We start from the raw sequence: 16,692 nt of genomic DNA, 5'->3' as shown, positions 1-16,692 counted from the left end.
GCAGAACACCAGCTGAGAGCAGACAGGAGCAGCTGGCCAACAGAAAAGAATATATAGACCCACGCAAAACTCAGTAGGAGGAAGTAACTAGGGAGAAAACAGGAGTGTTAGTAGGACTGAACCTGCCCTCAGAGGGTGGGGGAACTGAAGCAGGGGTCCAATCCCCACATTGGGACAACAGTCTGAGTTAGAGGAGAAACATTTTGAAAAAATTAGCTTAAAACTCAACATTCAAAAAACTAGGATCATGGCATCTGGTCCCATCACTTTATGCCAAATAGATGGGGAAACAGTGACAGACTTTATTTTGGGGGGCTCCAAAATCACTGCAGATGGTGACTGCAGCCATGAAATTAAAAGACGCTTCTCCTTGAAAGAAAAGTTATGACCAACCTAAACAGCATATTAAAAAGCAGACATTACTTTGCCAGCAAAGGTCCATCTGGTCAAGGCTATGGTTTTTCCAGTAGTCATGTATGGATGTGAGAGTTGGACTATAAAGCTGAGCACCGAAGAATTGATGCTTTTGAACTGTGGTGTTGGAGAAGACGCTTGAGAGTCCCTTGGACTGCAAGGAGATCCAACCAGTCCATCCTAAAGGAAATCAGTCCTGAATATTCATAGGAAGGACTGATGCTGAAACTGAAACTCCAATACTTTGGCCACCTGATGTGAAGAACTGACTCATTGGAAAAGACCCTGAGGCTAGGAAAGATTGAAGGGGATGACAGAGGATGAGATAGTTGGATGGCATCACCGACTCAATGGACATGAGTTTGAGTAAGCTCTGGGGGTTGGTGATGGACATGACTGAGCGACTGAACCAAGAATCTGTGATCTGTGGCAGCCTAAATGGAATGAGAATCAGCCAGTCCTTGCCGCAGCCATACATACCCTAGCAGTGCAGTGGCTGGGAGCTGGAATCTAGGGATTGTGGAGCAATCCCAGGGCAAGGGCTGCTGTTGACTGTGGAGAGACAGATCAAGGAGATTGTGGTGGGAAATGCCTGTGGAGGGAAGCCAGGCAGCCATGGAAGCAAGGTGATACTGCTGAATCACACGTAGTGGGTGAAGCCATCACCATAGCCTCTCTCCTTGTACACACCAACATTGGCAGCTGAACTGGCCCATCAAATGACTGATGCACTGAACTACAGAGTAAAACCCCAGATGGGGGAGGGGGGCCTCTATGTGCTTGATGCACTGAACAACAGAGAAGGACCCCAGGCAAGGAACCCCTTTAAGTGCCTGAACAGGCAGACTCTGGAGAAAGACTGGCCAAAGAGGCCTTCTGATTGCCAGCTACAAGAGGCTCAAAAAGACTCTGATAGGGCCATAACTCCTGCAGTGGAGGCAGTCCGTGTCCCTGCACACTTGAGACCACCAGGGTCCCCACAAGCCAAGCAGCTGTGCCACCTTCACTCTCAACTCTCCCTGAGGCAAAGCTGCCACAGGCAAAAAAGTCTTGGGCCTATAGGCACAGAGTCTCTTTGGTAGTGTCCAACTCTTCGTGACTCTGTAGACTGTGGTCTGCCAGGCTTCTCTGTCAGAGAGGGAGGTTCTCCAGGCAAGAATACTGACACATACTGGCCTAGACTGCTTTCCATACCCTTCTAGAGCACTATATTTCCTGCTCCCCTAGCTGCCAACTCCCCTGAGTACCTGGTGCTGCCAGAACCCCTGCGACCCAGCAGCTGCACCACCTCCACACCTGGCCCTCACAGGGGCAGACCCAAGTCCTCCAGCACAGCCTCAGGAATAAACCCCAGGGTGGACGACCCACACGTGGAGGTGGAAATAAAACCACAGTTGAAACCTAGGAGCAAGGAAGAAAACCCAAAACCCTTCCATGAGCTGTACAAGCTACAGATTAAATTAAATTAAATTCACACAATCAACTTGGCACTCTGTGTCTATGAAATATATAAAAGGTCATTGAGAGCCCCCACAAAAGAAAGCGCACTCGTTCTGATAGCTGTAGACATTGGAGGCAAGAACACAGAGGAGTAGAACCAGATTAGAATCTGAGCTGCCCCCATAACAGGCCCAGAGATCAGCACAGTGATAGAGGAGGTGAAGTGGACTGTGACTCCCAGTGAGGGAAAGGACTCTGATAGCAATGGCTCAAGTAAAACATTTATTATTCTTATGTTTTGACTTGTTCTGTAGATTCTTTTGGATTTTTTCTTCTTTTTTTTCCTTTTTCCACCCCTCTGTTGTAGTCAATTTTATTGACACTATGAAATCTAATTAAGCTTTTGAGCTTTTTTTTTTTTTTTTCTTTTTTTCCTCAGTCACATCTTTTATTGTTGTTATAAACTTCTGCCTATATGTTGGCTTTTGCAGTTCTAGGGAGTTGTTTTTTCTCCCCCCCCCCCACCTTTTCTTAATTTTAATTTTAATTTTTTAAGCCTATTATTATTTTTTCTATATTTATTCCTTTGTTTTTCCTACTGTTCTTTTCCCCTTGCAGTTAATCTTTAATATATATATAAATCTTCTTTATCTACCTCTATTTAACTTTGCATATCTATTCTTTCTTTCTTCTCTTTCTTCCCTTTAGTCTCAACATATTTGTTAGTTCTATTTTCATCTCTTTACTCCCCAACAGGCACCTTGCTTTAGTTTTGTTTTCCAGTTTCTGCTTTAGTTAGTTTTGTTCTGGTAGACATAATTTTTGGTTTCCTTTGTATGCTGGGTCAATCTATCGTACTTTATTTTTGTTGGACTGTTTTGATTTTGCTTATGGGTCTATATGTATATGTGTATATTCAGTCAAACTTTTTATTGTTGTCATAAACCTCTGCCTCTACATTGGCCTTTGCAGTCCTATGTTTTCTTTTTTTTTTTCCTTTTCTCATTCTTCCATTTTTTTCTCTTTTTTTATAATTTTAATTTTCAATTTTTTTAAACCTATTATAATTTTTCTATAATTATTCCTTTGTTTGCCTTTCCTACTGTTTTCCCCTTGCAGTTAATCTTTAATATATATAAATCTTCTTCATTTACCTCTATTTAACTTTGCATGTCCATTCTTTATTTCTTATTTTTTCTTTCCTTTCCTCTCAAAATATTTGTTAGTTTTGTTTTCATTGCTTTATTCCCTACTTGGCACCTTACTTTAGTTTTGTTTTCCACTTTGTGCTTTATTTAGTTTTGATCTTAACTGGTAAATATAATTTTTTATTTCCTTTGTTTGCCAGGTAAATCTATTGCACTTTATTTTTGTTGGACTATTTTGACTTTGCTTGTGGATATATATGTATATGTGCATATTCCTTTATTTTAATTATTATTTGCCTGATTCTGTAACTGCCATTTGTCTGGTGTTCATCTTTGGTTTCCCATTTTGGGGTATTTGTTTTAATCTCACTTAATGCCATAACAAACCACTTGTGGAATCTTCATTCCTGAGCAGAGATCAAGCCCTGAGCCTTTGGAGTGGGAGCACTGACTCCAAGACCCTAGACTACCAGAGAACTAACCCTAGAGGGTATGAAATAGTGAGAACTCACACAAAGGTAACCACTTGAATACAAGACCCAGCATCACCCAACCACCAATAGCACCCTATGCAGGATGCTTCATCTAAACAACAAACAAAACAAAAATACAAACTCAATCATCAGCAGACAGGATGACCACCTCACTCAGCCTTTCTGCTGCAGTCCATGGGGTCTCGAAGAGTCAGACACGGCTGAGTTACTTCACTTTCACTTTTGCATTGGAGAAGGAAATGGCAACCCACTCCGGTGTTCTTGCCTGGAGAATCCCAGGGATGGCGGAGCCTGGTGGGCTGCCGTCTATGGGGTCATGCAGAGTCGGACATGACTGAAGTGACTTAGCAGCAGCAGCCTTGCCCATCAGAGGAAAAACAAACAAAGAAAAAAAAAAAAAACTCAGCACAAATCTCACCCTATAAAAAGCTTACACAAACAACTGGACCAAATTTAGGAGGGAAGAAACCAAAAAGAAGAAAGAATTCAGCCTTGAAGCCTGGGCAAAGGAGACCTCAAGCAGAATAAGTTTAAAAAAAATAATAATGAAAAGGCAGAGAAATACTGCCCCAAAAAAGGAACGAACTAGAAACACAGAAGTCCAAATAAATGAAGAGGAAATAGGCATACCACCTGAAAAAGAATTCAGAACAATGATAGTAAAGATGATCAAAAACCTTGAAAGCAAAATGGAGAAAATGCAAGAATCAATTAACAAAGACCTAGAAGAATTAAAGAATAAACATGAAGAGACAAACAACACAATTACTAAAATTAAAAATACCCTACCCTGGGGTTTCTTTGGAAGGAATGATGCTAAAGCTGAAACTCCGGTACTTTGGCCACCTCATGCGAAGAGTTGACTCATTGGAAAGGACTCTCATGCTGGGAGGGATTGGGGGCAGGAGAAGAAGGGGATGACAGAGGATGAGATGGCTGGATGGCATCACTGACTCGATGGACGTGATTCTGAGTGAACTCCAGGAGTTGGTGATGGACAGGAAGGCCTGGCGTGCTGCAGTTCATGGGGTCACAAAGAGTCGGACATGACTGAGCAACTGAACTGAACTGAGGAGCAATCAATAGCAGAATATCTGAAGCAGAAGAATGAATCAGTGAGTTGGAAGATAAAATGGTGGAAATAACTTCTGAAGAGCAGAATAAAGTAAAGAGAATGAAAAGACCTGAGGATAGTCTCAGAAACCTCTGGGCCAATATCAAATGCACCAACATTCGAATTATAGGGGTCCCAGAAGAAGAAGGCAAAAAGAAAGAGTATGAGAAAAATTTTGAAGAGATTATAGTTGAAAATTTCCCCAACATGGAAAAGGAAATAGTCAATCAAGTCCAAGAGGCACAAAGAGTCCTGTACAGGAGAAACCCAAGGAGAAACATGCTAAGACACATACTAATCAAACTAACAAAGACTAAACACAAAGAAAGAATATTAAAAGCATCAAGGGAGAAGCAACAAGTAACATACTAGGGAAACCCCATATGCTTAGCAGCTGATCTTTCAGCAGAAACTCTGTAGGACAAAAGGGAATGGCAGGATATATTTAAAGTACTGATAGGGAAAAACCTACAACCAAGATTACCGTACCTGGCAAGGATCTCATTCAAAACTGATGGAGAAATAAAAAGTTTTCAGACATGAAAAGGTTAAGAGAATTCAGTACCACCAAACCAGCTTTACAACAAATGTTAAATGGACTTATATAGTCAAAAAATACAAGATCTACAAAATCAACCCCAAACAGTTAAGAAAATGGCAATAGGAACATATATATTAATAATTACTTTAAGTGTAAATGGATTAAATGTTCCAACCAAAAGACCCAGACTGGCTGAATGGTTACAAAAACAAGACCCACATATACGCTGTCTACAAGAAGATCTGTCTACCCACTCCAGATCTCAAGACACATATAGACTGAAAGTGAGAAGATGGAAAAATATATTCCATGCAAATGGGAAGCAAAAGAAAGCTGGAGTAGCAATCCTCATATCAGATAAAACAGATCTTAAAATAAAGATTAAAAGAGATAAGGAAGGAAACTACATAATGATCACGGGATCAACATAAGAGGAATACATACCAATTGTAAATATCTATGCACCCAACATAGGAGCACCTCAATACGGAAGACAAACACTAAAAGACATAAAAGGAGAAACTGACAGTAACACAATAATAGTAGGAGACTTTAACACCCCACTCACACCAATGGACAGATCATCAAAACAGAAAATTAATAAGGAAACACAAGTCTTAAATGATACATTAGATGAGATGGATCTCACTGGTATCTTCCAGAAATTCCATCCAAATGCAGAATACACCTTCTTCTCAAGTGCACATGGAACATTCTCCAGGGTAGACCACATCTTGGGTCACAAGTTAAACCTCAGTAAATTTAAGAAAATTGAAATTGTATCAAGTGTCTTCTCTGACCACAATGCTATGAGACTAGATATCAATTACAAGAAAAAGCTGTAAGAAACACAAACATATGGAGATTGAACAACACATTTCTAAATAACCAACAGGTTACTGAAGAAATCAAAAGGGAAATCAAAAAATTTCTAGAAACAAATGACAATGAAAACACGACAACTCAAAACCTATGTGATGCAGCAAGAGCAGTCCTAAGAGGGAAGTTTATAGCAATACAATCCTACCTCAAGAAACAAGAAAAACATCGAATAGACAACCTAAGTTTACCCCTAAAACAACTGGAAAAAGAAGAACAAAAAAACCCCAAAATTAGTAGAAGGAAAGAAATCATAAAGATCTGAGCAGAAATAAATGAAAAAGAAATGAAATAAACAATAGTAAAGATTAATAAAACTAAAAGCCAGTTCTTTGAGAAGATAAACAAAATTGACAAGACTTCAGCCAGACTCATCAAGAAAAAAAGAGAGAATCAAATCAACAAAATTAGAAATGAAAAAGGAGAGATTACAACAGACAATGCAGAAATACAACAGATTATAAGAGACTATTATAAATAACTATATGACAATAAAATGGATAACCTAGAAGAAATGGACAGGTTCTTAAATAAGAATCAATACTGTGAAAATGACTATACTACTAAATGCAATCTACAGATTCAATGCAATTCCTATCAAATTACCAATGGCATTTTTCACAGAACTAGAACAAAAATTTCACAGTTCATATGGAAACACAAAAGACCCCGAATAGCCAAAGCAGTCTTGAGAAAGAAGAATGGAGCTGGAGGAATCAACCTTTCTGACTTCAGATTATATTACAAAGCTACAGTCATCAAGACAGTATGGTACTTGCACAAAAACAGAAATATAGACCAAAAGAACAAGATAGAAAGCCCATAAATAAATTCATGCACCTATGGGTACCTTATTTTTGACAAAGGAGGCAGAATATACAATGGGGGCAAAGACAGCCCCTTTAATAAATGGTGCTGGGAAAACTGGACAGCAACATGTAAAAGAATGAAATTAGAACACTTCCTAATACCATACACAAAGATAAACTCAAAATGGATTAAAGACCTAAATCTAAGACCAGAAACTATAAAACTGTTAGAGGAAAACATAGGCAGAACACTTGATGACATAAATCAAAGCAAGATCCTCTGTGACCCACCTGTTACAGAAAAAAAACAAAAGTAAACAAGTGGGACCTGACTAAACTTAAAAGCTTTTGCACAGCAAAGGAAACTATAAGCAAGGTGAAAAGACACCCCTCAGAATGGGAGAAAATAATAGCAAATGAAACAACTGACAAAGGATTAATTTCCAAAATATACAAGCAGCTCATACAACTCAATGCCAGAAAAACAAACAACCCAATCAAAAAGTAGGGGAAAGACCTAAACAGACATTTCTCCAAAGAAGACATACAGATGGCTAACAAACACATGAAAAGATGCTCAACATCGCTCATTATTAGAGAAATGCAAATCAAAACCACAATGAGACATCACCTCACACTGGTCAGAATGGCCCTCATCAAAAAGCCTACAAACAATAAATGCTGGAGAGGGTGTGGAGAAAAGGGAACGCTCTTGCACTGTTGGTGGGAATGTAAATTGATACAGCCACTATGGAAGACGGTATGAAGATTCCTTTAAAAAGTAGGAATAAAACCACCATATGACCCAGCAATCCCACTCCTAGGCGTATACCCTGATGAAACCAGGGTTGAAAAAGCCATATGTATTCCATTATTCATTGCAGCACTACTTACAATAGCTAGAACATGGGAGCAACCTAGATGCCCATTGACAGATGAATGGATAAAGAAGGTGTGGTACATATACACAATAGAATATTACTCAGCCATAAAAAGAATGCATTTGAGTCAGTTCTGATGAGGTGGATGAACATAGAACCTATTATACAGAGTGAATGAGTCATAAAAAGAAAGATAAATATTGTATTCTAATGCACGCATATGGAATCTAGAAAAATGATACTGAAGAATTTATTTACAGGGCAGCAATGGAAAAACAGACATAGAGAATAGACTTATGGACATGGCGAGAGGGAAGGAAAGGGTGAGATGTATGGAAAGAGTAACATGGAAATTTACATTACCATATGTTAAATAAATAGCCAGTGGGAATTTTCTGTATGTCTCAGAAAACTCAAACAGAGTCTCTGTATCAACCTAGAGGGTTGGGATGGAGAGAAAGATGGGAGAGAGGTTCAAAAGGAAGGGGATATGTGTATACCTATGGCTGATTCATGTTGAGGTTTGACAGAAAATAACAAAATCCTGTAAAGCAATTATCCTTCAATAAAAAAAAAGAAAAAGAAAAAAAAAAAAGAGTAGTCTTCACCAAGAGAATATGAGTAGAAATGATGTGCACCATTTCAAAGCAGCCTTTATGAAGGAGGTGCTTCTCCTTTGGTTTTCCTTTCCCCTGAACTCTTCTACCTGAAGGCAGATGTCTCAAGGATCTAGATGAAAGACACTTTGAATCCTGAATCACTGCATGAAAGAGAGAAACCCACTGACCAGGAATAGCTCCTTTAGACTGCTACATGAACAAGAAACAAACCTATATAGCATTTGAGCCATTATATAATTTGGAGTCTAATTTGTTACAAGAGCTTACCTTACCTTAACTATGGTAGTAGCTCTGAGTCAGGAGTACCATACAACTGCTCCCCGACCAGGCACAGTTATAGCCAAAGGGTGAGTTCTGATGGTTCCTGCCATCCAGGGTACTATCATTTCTTCCATGGAGGTCTTGGAAGGTAGTATGGGGATATTGAGTGGTCCCATAATCTCCATTCATACACTGATACTTTGATAAGGACTACAGACATTTTCATATTTTTAATGGAAGAAAAAAATTTAATTGAAATATAGTTGATTTCAACATTGTTAGTTTCAGGTGTGCAGTAAAGTGAGTTGGTTATACATACATATATATGCATGCATGCATGCTCAGTTGCTTCAGCATGTCCAACTATTTGCTGCTTCATGAACTGAAGCTTGCCAGGCTCCTCTGTCCATGGGCTTCTCCAAGCAAGAATACTGGAGTGGGTTACCATGCCTTCCTCCAGGAAATCTTCCCAACCCCGGGATCAAACCTGCATCTCCTGTGACTCCTGCATTGCAAACAGATTCTTTACCCACTGAGCCACCTGAGAAGCCCCCACATACATATATATTTCAGATTATTTTCCATTATAGGTTATTACAAAATACTGTATATAATTTCCTGTGCTATACAGTAAATCCTTGTTGTTTATTTTATAGAGACTAGGGTGTATCTGTCAGACTTTTTCTCAATGTTATACAAAGGCACTAATCAATCCCATACATGGTCCACCTTCCAACAAGATAGCTGGAGCCAAGCTCCTTCCATGTGGAAAGTCAGGACCCAACACAGCAATACTCAAGAAGTTGGTTAAAGAGTTCTACTCACCATACTACCATCTGCATTGTCTCCTCAGATCAGGTCACTTCTGAGCCATGTGGTGGTCATCACACCACACTGACAAAGAGCTCAGCTCAGCTATAGGAGCTCTACAAACACAGGAGTGCCAAGGTGCAGCCCAACGAAGTTTTTCTGTACCCACAGGTACATGCCTGACAACACAACAGCCAGTGGAGGACACTTCCAGGTGGCTGCCCCTCATGGACTCAGAAGCATAGCTCCCTTTTGACCACCTGATTCTATACAAGAGTCAGCCCTCTGACCTCATCTCTTTTGATCCTCATATTGAGATTATTTTAGTCAACTTGCTGATGGCCTTTCCTCCCACTGGGTCTATCTCAGTACCTCTGGTACCCTGATAACTTTCAGTCACTTTGAAAATTTCCCATATCAAGTTTCTCTATCCAAAAAAAAAGTTTCACCTTGCTGGACATCTGACGACTCTTACTTAAAGTTTCTGCCTTTTGATACCCACTGAAACCTCATTCACATAGAACTAGGGTTCTGAAGATACCCAGAACAATAACTTCTCTTCATGGTAGTCCTCATGAAAACAAGAATAACTTCAGACCCCAAAGTTGTCTTTTGGTTGTGCCAGATATTCCTAGTTCCAAACATCTACTAGTCCTTGAGAAGTTAAATAAGAAGAAATGTGAGAGGAACACTTTGTGATCCCTTGAGCTCCCAGCAAATGCTGGTCAGAGTTGTGGCTGCTATAGATGATCTTGAATCTCCCCTCTGTCCTTGTCTTGCCTCTGAGCATGTCTGCATGAAGAAGAAAACTGGGAGATATGGGTTGGAGAGCACAGGCTGCCTGGAGGAAGAGGAATCTGAGCTGGATCTTGAGGATATGTGTCACTTGGATGTGTGTGATGGGTGAGAAATCAGGTGGGGAAGAGGACGTGAGTAAAGGCAGAACTAAAGAAGGTTCTAGTGGATAGTTAGAAGGGTTCTTCACCTGATTCCACACAGGGGTGGAATCACACAAACAGTTCCCCACACAAACAGTTGATGTTCTGACCCAAGCTGAGTGTCCTACAATTTTACTCAATTCTGACACTCTCTACCTGGAGTTAGCATCAGATCCCAGAGCTTAAGGGTTCAGTCCTATAAGACTACTAGCTCTCCCATTTCAGACATCAATCTGAAGTCCAGTAATCACCTGTGTTTCTGGTTCAATTAATTTTCTAGAAGAGCTCACGGAACTCAGGGTAATATTTTACTTACTAGATCACAGGTTTATTATAAAAGGATATAACTAAGGAACAGCGAGATGGAAGAGATGCACAAGGCCAAGGTATGGGAGAAGTTCTACAGAGCTTCCACGCCCTCTCCAGACAGACCACTCTCCCATCACCTCCACATGTTCACCAACCTGAACTCTCTCTGAGAGAGTGATGATGAGTCTCATCATTCTGGGTTCTTACAGAGGCCTCATTACATAGACAAGATTGATTAAGTCATTGGCCATTCATTGTTCAGCCTCCAGCTCCTCTTCCTTCTCTGGAGGTCAGGGAGTGGGGTAGGACAAAAAGTTCCAACCTTCAGATCATATGGTTCTTTCCCCTGGAAACCAGCCCCCATCTTTGAGTATTTTCCAAAAGCCATCTCATTAATATGACAAAAACATCTTTATCACTCTCATCACTTAAGAAATTCCAACAGATTTAGGAGCTCTGTGCCAGGAATGGGGTCAAAGGCAAGCTATTTCTTATCATAAATCACAATATCTCAATGATTGACAAGGAAGTTCATTTCAGTTCAGTCAGTCATGTCTGACTCTTTGAGATTCCATGGACTGCAGCATGTCAGGCTTCCTTCTCCATCACCAACTCCTGGAGTTCACTCAAACTCATGGCCATTGAGTCGGTGATGCCATCCAACCAGCTCATCCTCTGTCGTCCCCTTCTACTCCTGCCTTTAATCTTTCTAGCATCAGGGTCTTTTCTAGTGAGTCAGCTCTTGGCATCAGGGGGCCAAAGTATTGGAGCTTCAGCTTCAGTATCAGTCCTTCCAATGAACATTCAGGACTGATTTCCTTTAGGATTAACTGGTTGGATCTCCTTGCAGTCCAAAGGACTCTCAAGAGTCTTCTCCAACACTACAGCTCAAAAACATCAATTCTTTTGGCGCTCAGCTTTCTTTATGGCCCAATTCTCACATCTATATTTGACTACTGGAAAAACCACAGCTTTGACTAGACAAACCTTTGTTGGCAAAATAATGTCTCTGCTTCTTAATATGCTGTCTAGTTTTGTCATAGATTTTCTTCCAAGGAGCAAGTGTTTTTAATTTCATGGCTGCAGTCAACATCTGCAATGATTTTGGAGCCCAAGAAAATAAAGTTTGTCACAGTTTCCTTTGTTTCCCCATCTATTTGCCATGAAGTGATGGAACCAGATGCCACGATCTTCGTTTTTTTAAACGTTGAGTTTGAAGCCAGCTCCTTCATTCTCCTAATTCATCATCATCAAGAGGCTTCTTAGTCCCTTTTCGCTTTCTGCCATAAGGGTAGTGTCATCTGCACATTTGAGGTTATTGATATTTCTCCCAGCAATCTTGATTCCAGCTTGTGCTTCATCCAGCCAGCACTTCTCATGATGTACTCTGAATATAAGTTAAATAAGCAGGGTGACAATATACAGCCTTGATGTACTCCTTTTTCAATTTTGAACCAGTCCATTGTTCCACGTCCACTTCTAACTGTTGCTTCTTGACCTGCATACAGATTTCTCAGGAGGCAAGTCAGGTGGTCTGCTATTCCCGTCTCTTGAAGAATTTTCCACAGTTTCTTGTGATACACACAGAATCACAAGATTCTGTAGTCAATGAAGCAAAGGTAGATTTTTTTAAAAAAAATTCTCTTGCTTTCTTATGATCCAACAAATGTTGGCAATTTGATATCTGGTTCTTCTGCCTTTTCCAAATCCACCTTGAACATCTGGAAGTTCTCAGTTCACGTACTGTTGAAACCTGGCTTGGAGAATTTTGAGCATTACTTTGCTAGCATGTGAGATGAATGTAATTGTGTAATAGTTTGAACATTCTTTGGCATTGCCTTTCTTTGGGATTGGAATGAAAATTGACCTTGTTCAGTCCTGTGGTCACTGCTGAGTTTTCCAAATTTGCTGGCACGTTGAGTGCAGCACTATCATAGCATCATCTTTTAGGCTTTGAAATAGCTCAGCTGGAATTCCATCATTTCCACTAGTTTTATTTGTAGTGATGCTTCCTAAGGCCCGCTTGACTTCGCACTCCAAAATATCTGACTCTAGGTGAGTGATCACAACCATTGTGGTTATCTGGGTCATTAAGATCTTTTTTGTATAGTTCTTCTGTGTTTCCTTGCCATCTCTTCTTAATATCTTCTGCTTCTGTTGGGTCCATAACATTTCTGTCCTTTATTGTGCTCATCTTTGCATGAAATGTTCCCTTGGTGTATCTGATTTTCTGGAGAGATCTCTAATCTTTCCCATTCTCTTGTTTTCCTCTATTTCTTTGCATTGATCACTGAGGAAGGCTTTCTTATCTCTCTTTGCCATTCTTTGAACTCTACATTCAAATGGGTATATCTTTCCTTTTCTCCTTTGCCTTTCACTTCTCTTCTTTTCTCAGCTATTTGTAAGGGCTCCTCAGACAAACATTTTGCCTTTGATAAGGAAGTAAGTTGGCCTAAAGCTGAAGGTATCTATAATTTGGGAAATAAGAAGTGGAGGACATTGATAGCTAGCAAGAAAAAAAAAAAAGTGTAAAACATTGAACAATGGATTTTGAGCAGATAAATGCTGAACATCATGACAATGGATTTTGAGCAGGTGAATTACGTAACATCAATCCTAGAAAGGTAAATTTGGCATGAATAATTGGAAAGTACAGGGGAGAAGCTATGGCAAGAATTTTGGAATGATGAGGTAAGAGAATTAACTAGTTTGGTAACAAGAACATCTCAGAGGAAAAGTTGGATGATAGACATCTTCAGAGATTAAATGACAGGTTGGATTCAGAGATGTATTCATTTCCAGAACGTTGCCCTTGGATAACTGGGCTTCCCTTGTGGCTCAGATGGTAAAGAATCTGCCTGCAATGAAGGAGACCTGGGTTCGATCCCTGGTTAAGGAAGAGCCCCTGGAGAAGGAAATGGCTACCCACTCCAGTATTCTTGCCTGGAGAATTCCACGGACAGAGGAATCTGGTGGCTACAGTCCACGGGTTCACAAAGTCAGACATGATTGCACGACTAACATTACTACTAGATAACCAAGACAGTGACTTGTCATCCATGGAAATCTGAAGAGGCAAGGCTGGTTTGAAGAAGATGAATTCCTTTGTAAATTGTTAAATTTAAGGCAATAGTAAACTATCCTAGTAGAAATGATTAGTAAACAGCTGGAGATGTGGAACTAACAATTTAATTGAAAGAGCAAGTATAGATATATAGTCATCCCTCTCATGGTGAAAAGCAGTAAACAAAAATGGATGAGCTTTTTATCCACTAGGCAAAATGACTGATTAAGAGAAAAGGCAAGAGAAGCTAAATGACTATTCTTCCAAAAGTCATATGTGCTCGTCATGAGTCAGCTACCACCCTAGAGGCTAGGAATGCACAGCAGGGCCTCATTAGTTGAGTGGAACCACAGCCTGATCCTGGAGCAAAAAAGTCCTTCATGCTGCTCCCAATGCCTAACTATGGACAAGGTATTGAGCAATTTACCACCAGCTCATGCCTTTCCACATGCAAGCCACTGGCTGAATTAGAAGATGGGTAATTTTTTACTCCTACAAAGTCCATGTTTCTTGACCTTCATGGAATCCTACATGGATATATTTATGTATGTCTCTCAAAAAGGCATAATTCTCCCTCTCCCCATCTTCCCAATTTTTCTCAAGCATTGGATTTTATCTGATGTTTTTAAATTCCTTTTAAAAAAAAAAGAATTACCTTTAAAGAAATGCCTCTCAGAGGTGTGTATACATTTGAAGTCTAAAATAATTGCAGATGCATATATTCCAGCTTTCACATCTCTCTTTCTTCAGAGGGGGAACTCCCACTGAGCAGTTTTGTGTAGGGAGTTAAGGGGCAAAAATGTCATTCCCTGCTGGGGGTGGAGGCAGACAAGGCAGAAAATTGTGGGAACTTGACCTTTGGCCTCCTAGTGGCCAAAAAAAAAAAAAAGAAGAAGAAGAAAAAGAACAGCACTCAGGCTCCATATGTGAAAAAAACTACAGAGAGTTTTATTTATTTATTAACATTGTTCTTTGTTTCATGATACAAAAGAAGCTAATAAAAACTACATGAATATTAAAGGAGAGAATCTTTTTCACCTTGGTGATGTTTCTGCTATCAGATCAGATCAGATCAGATCAGCCGCTCAGTCGTGTCCAACTCTGCGATCCCATGAATCGCAGCACGCCAGGCCTCCCTGTCCATCACCAACTCCCCGAGTTCACTGAGACTCACGGGTTATTTTTTCCTCCTGAAGTTTGGATTCCAGTTTACCAAGCAATCAGCATACTGCACAGTCAGCCCTTTGAGGGCCTCATGCTTTACTCAGCTGTTACAGAAAACCAGGACCTGTGGTGATAGGACCCTGAGAACTTTCTGGCAATAACATTAGCACTCAAATAAAAAGCTCCATTGTCTAAACATATTTTAATTCTCCTTTTTCAAAAAGTGAATTAAAATTGTTTGGAAAACAGAAAGGAGGACTTCCCTGGTGGTCCAGAGGTTAATAATCCACCTGTCAAAGCAGGAACACAGGTTCAATTCTGGAAGATTCCACATGCCACGGAGCTTCTGAGCCCCTGTGCCACAACTACTGAGCCCACGAGCCTAGAGCCCGTGCTCCGCAACACGAGAGTAGCCCCCACTCACTGCAACTAGAGAAAGCCTGAGAGCAGCCAGAAGTTAATTTAATTAATTAATTAGAAAAACAAAAGCAAACAAACAAGCAACAACAACAAAAACAGGGGAGTCCTGGAGCTTTCTTCTTCTCACAAGAGTCTCTAAGATTTTTAAGATGCCATTATTAGTATATTCTCAGTGAAGTCTCTAGTGATTTGCAGTTTAAATCAGTCAAGGTAATGTGTTTTTCCATGATCAATCACAATTCTGAGTTTGTTTAAAGAGAGAATTAGAGGCCTTGATAATCATCATTATGAATATATATTGGGCGAAGGTGACTTTTTTCCATTGAACATAATTTTTAGAGGATGAAGTTCCCAGGAAAGCATGCATTTAAGACACTGAAAACAAAATTTGTGCTTTATTCAGTGTTGCCTTTACCCATTCAAAGAAAGAGATTCTTCCACAAACTATGCTTGGATGCTTGGGGCTGGTGCACTGGGACGACCCAGAGGGAGGGTAGGGGAGGGAAGAGGGAGGAGGGTTCAGGATGGGGAACGCAGGTATACCTGTGGTGGATTCATTTCAATATTTGGCAAAACTAATACAATATTGTAAAGTTTAAAAATAAAATAAAATTTAAAAAAAAGAAAGAAAGAAAGAAAAAGAGTGGCTAGAAACGTAAACATTGATAGAACATCCAAGCAAGTGACTTGTTTGAGCAGGGCAGAGGCCCACTTGAAATTCTTCTCTCTCATGCGATCATTTGCGGTGGAGCAACATAGTGGTCCTGGTCAATGATGAATTGGAAATTGTAAAAATAACACGGTTCATATGGTAAAGAATCCACCTGCAATGTGGGAGACCTGGATTCCATCCCTGTATCAGGAAGACCCCCTGGTGAAAGGACTAGCTACCCACTCCAGCGTTCTTGCCGGGAGAATTCCATGGACAGAGGAGCTTGGCGGGCTACAGTCCATGGGGTCACAAAAAGTCAGACAGGACTGAGCAACTAACAAAAATTTTTTTAAAAAGGAAAATAAAAGAAGAACTGATTCTTCACCACAGAGATTGAGAAGCACTGGCTTGCAAAGCTGTTGGTTAGATGTGCATACTCTGATACAGCTTGGGGCTTCCAGAATTTCAAACAGCCTGAGTTAAACTTTCACAGATGTTCAAAACTAAATAATAATTCAAGGAAATCTTTATTCCCAATGAAATCAAGAAGCTAACATTTTTTAAAACTGAAAGAGTGAAAAGAGATTCTGAGTTGCTCCACAATTTTATTTGTGGAAATGTTTAGGGAGTAAAGAATAAATTTTGTATTACACTGTATGCAAAACAAGGTAAAATAAGTTAAGTATAGGGGAAACCAATGTATTTCCAAAGAAACTCATGGCAGACTTGTTTAT

This window comes from Bos taurus, chromosome 8, assembly GCF_002263795.3.
Source record: "Bos taurus isolate L1 Dominette 01449 registration number 42190680 breed Hereford chromosome 8, ARS-UCD2.0, whole genome shotgun sequence".
Lineage (NCBI taxonomy): Eukaryota > Metazoa > Chordata > Mammalia > Artiodactyla > Bovidae > Bos > Bos taurus.
Note: the sequence above shows the minus strand (reverse complement) of the source record.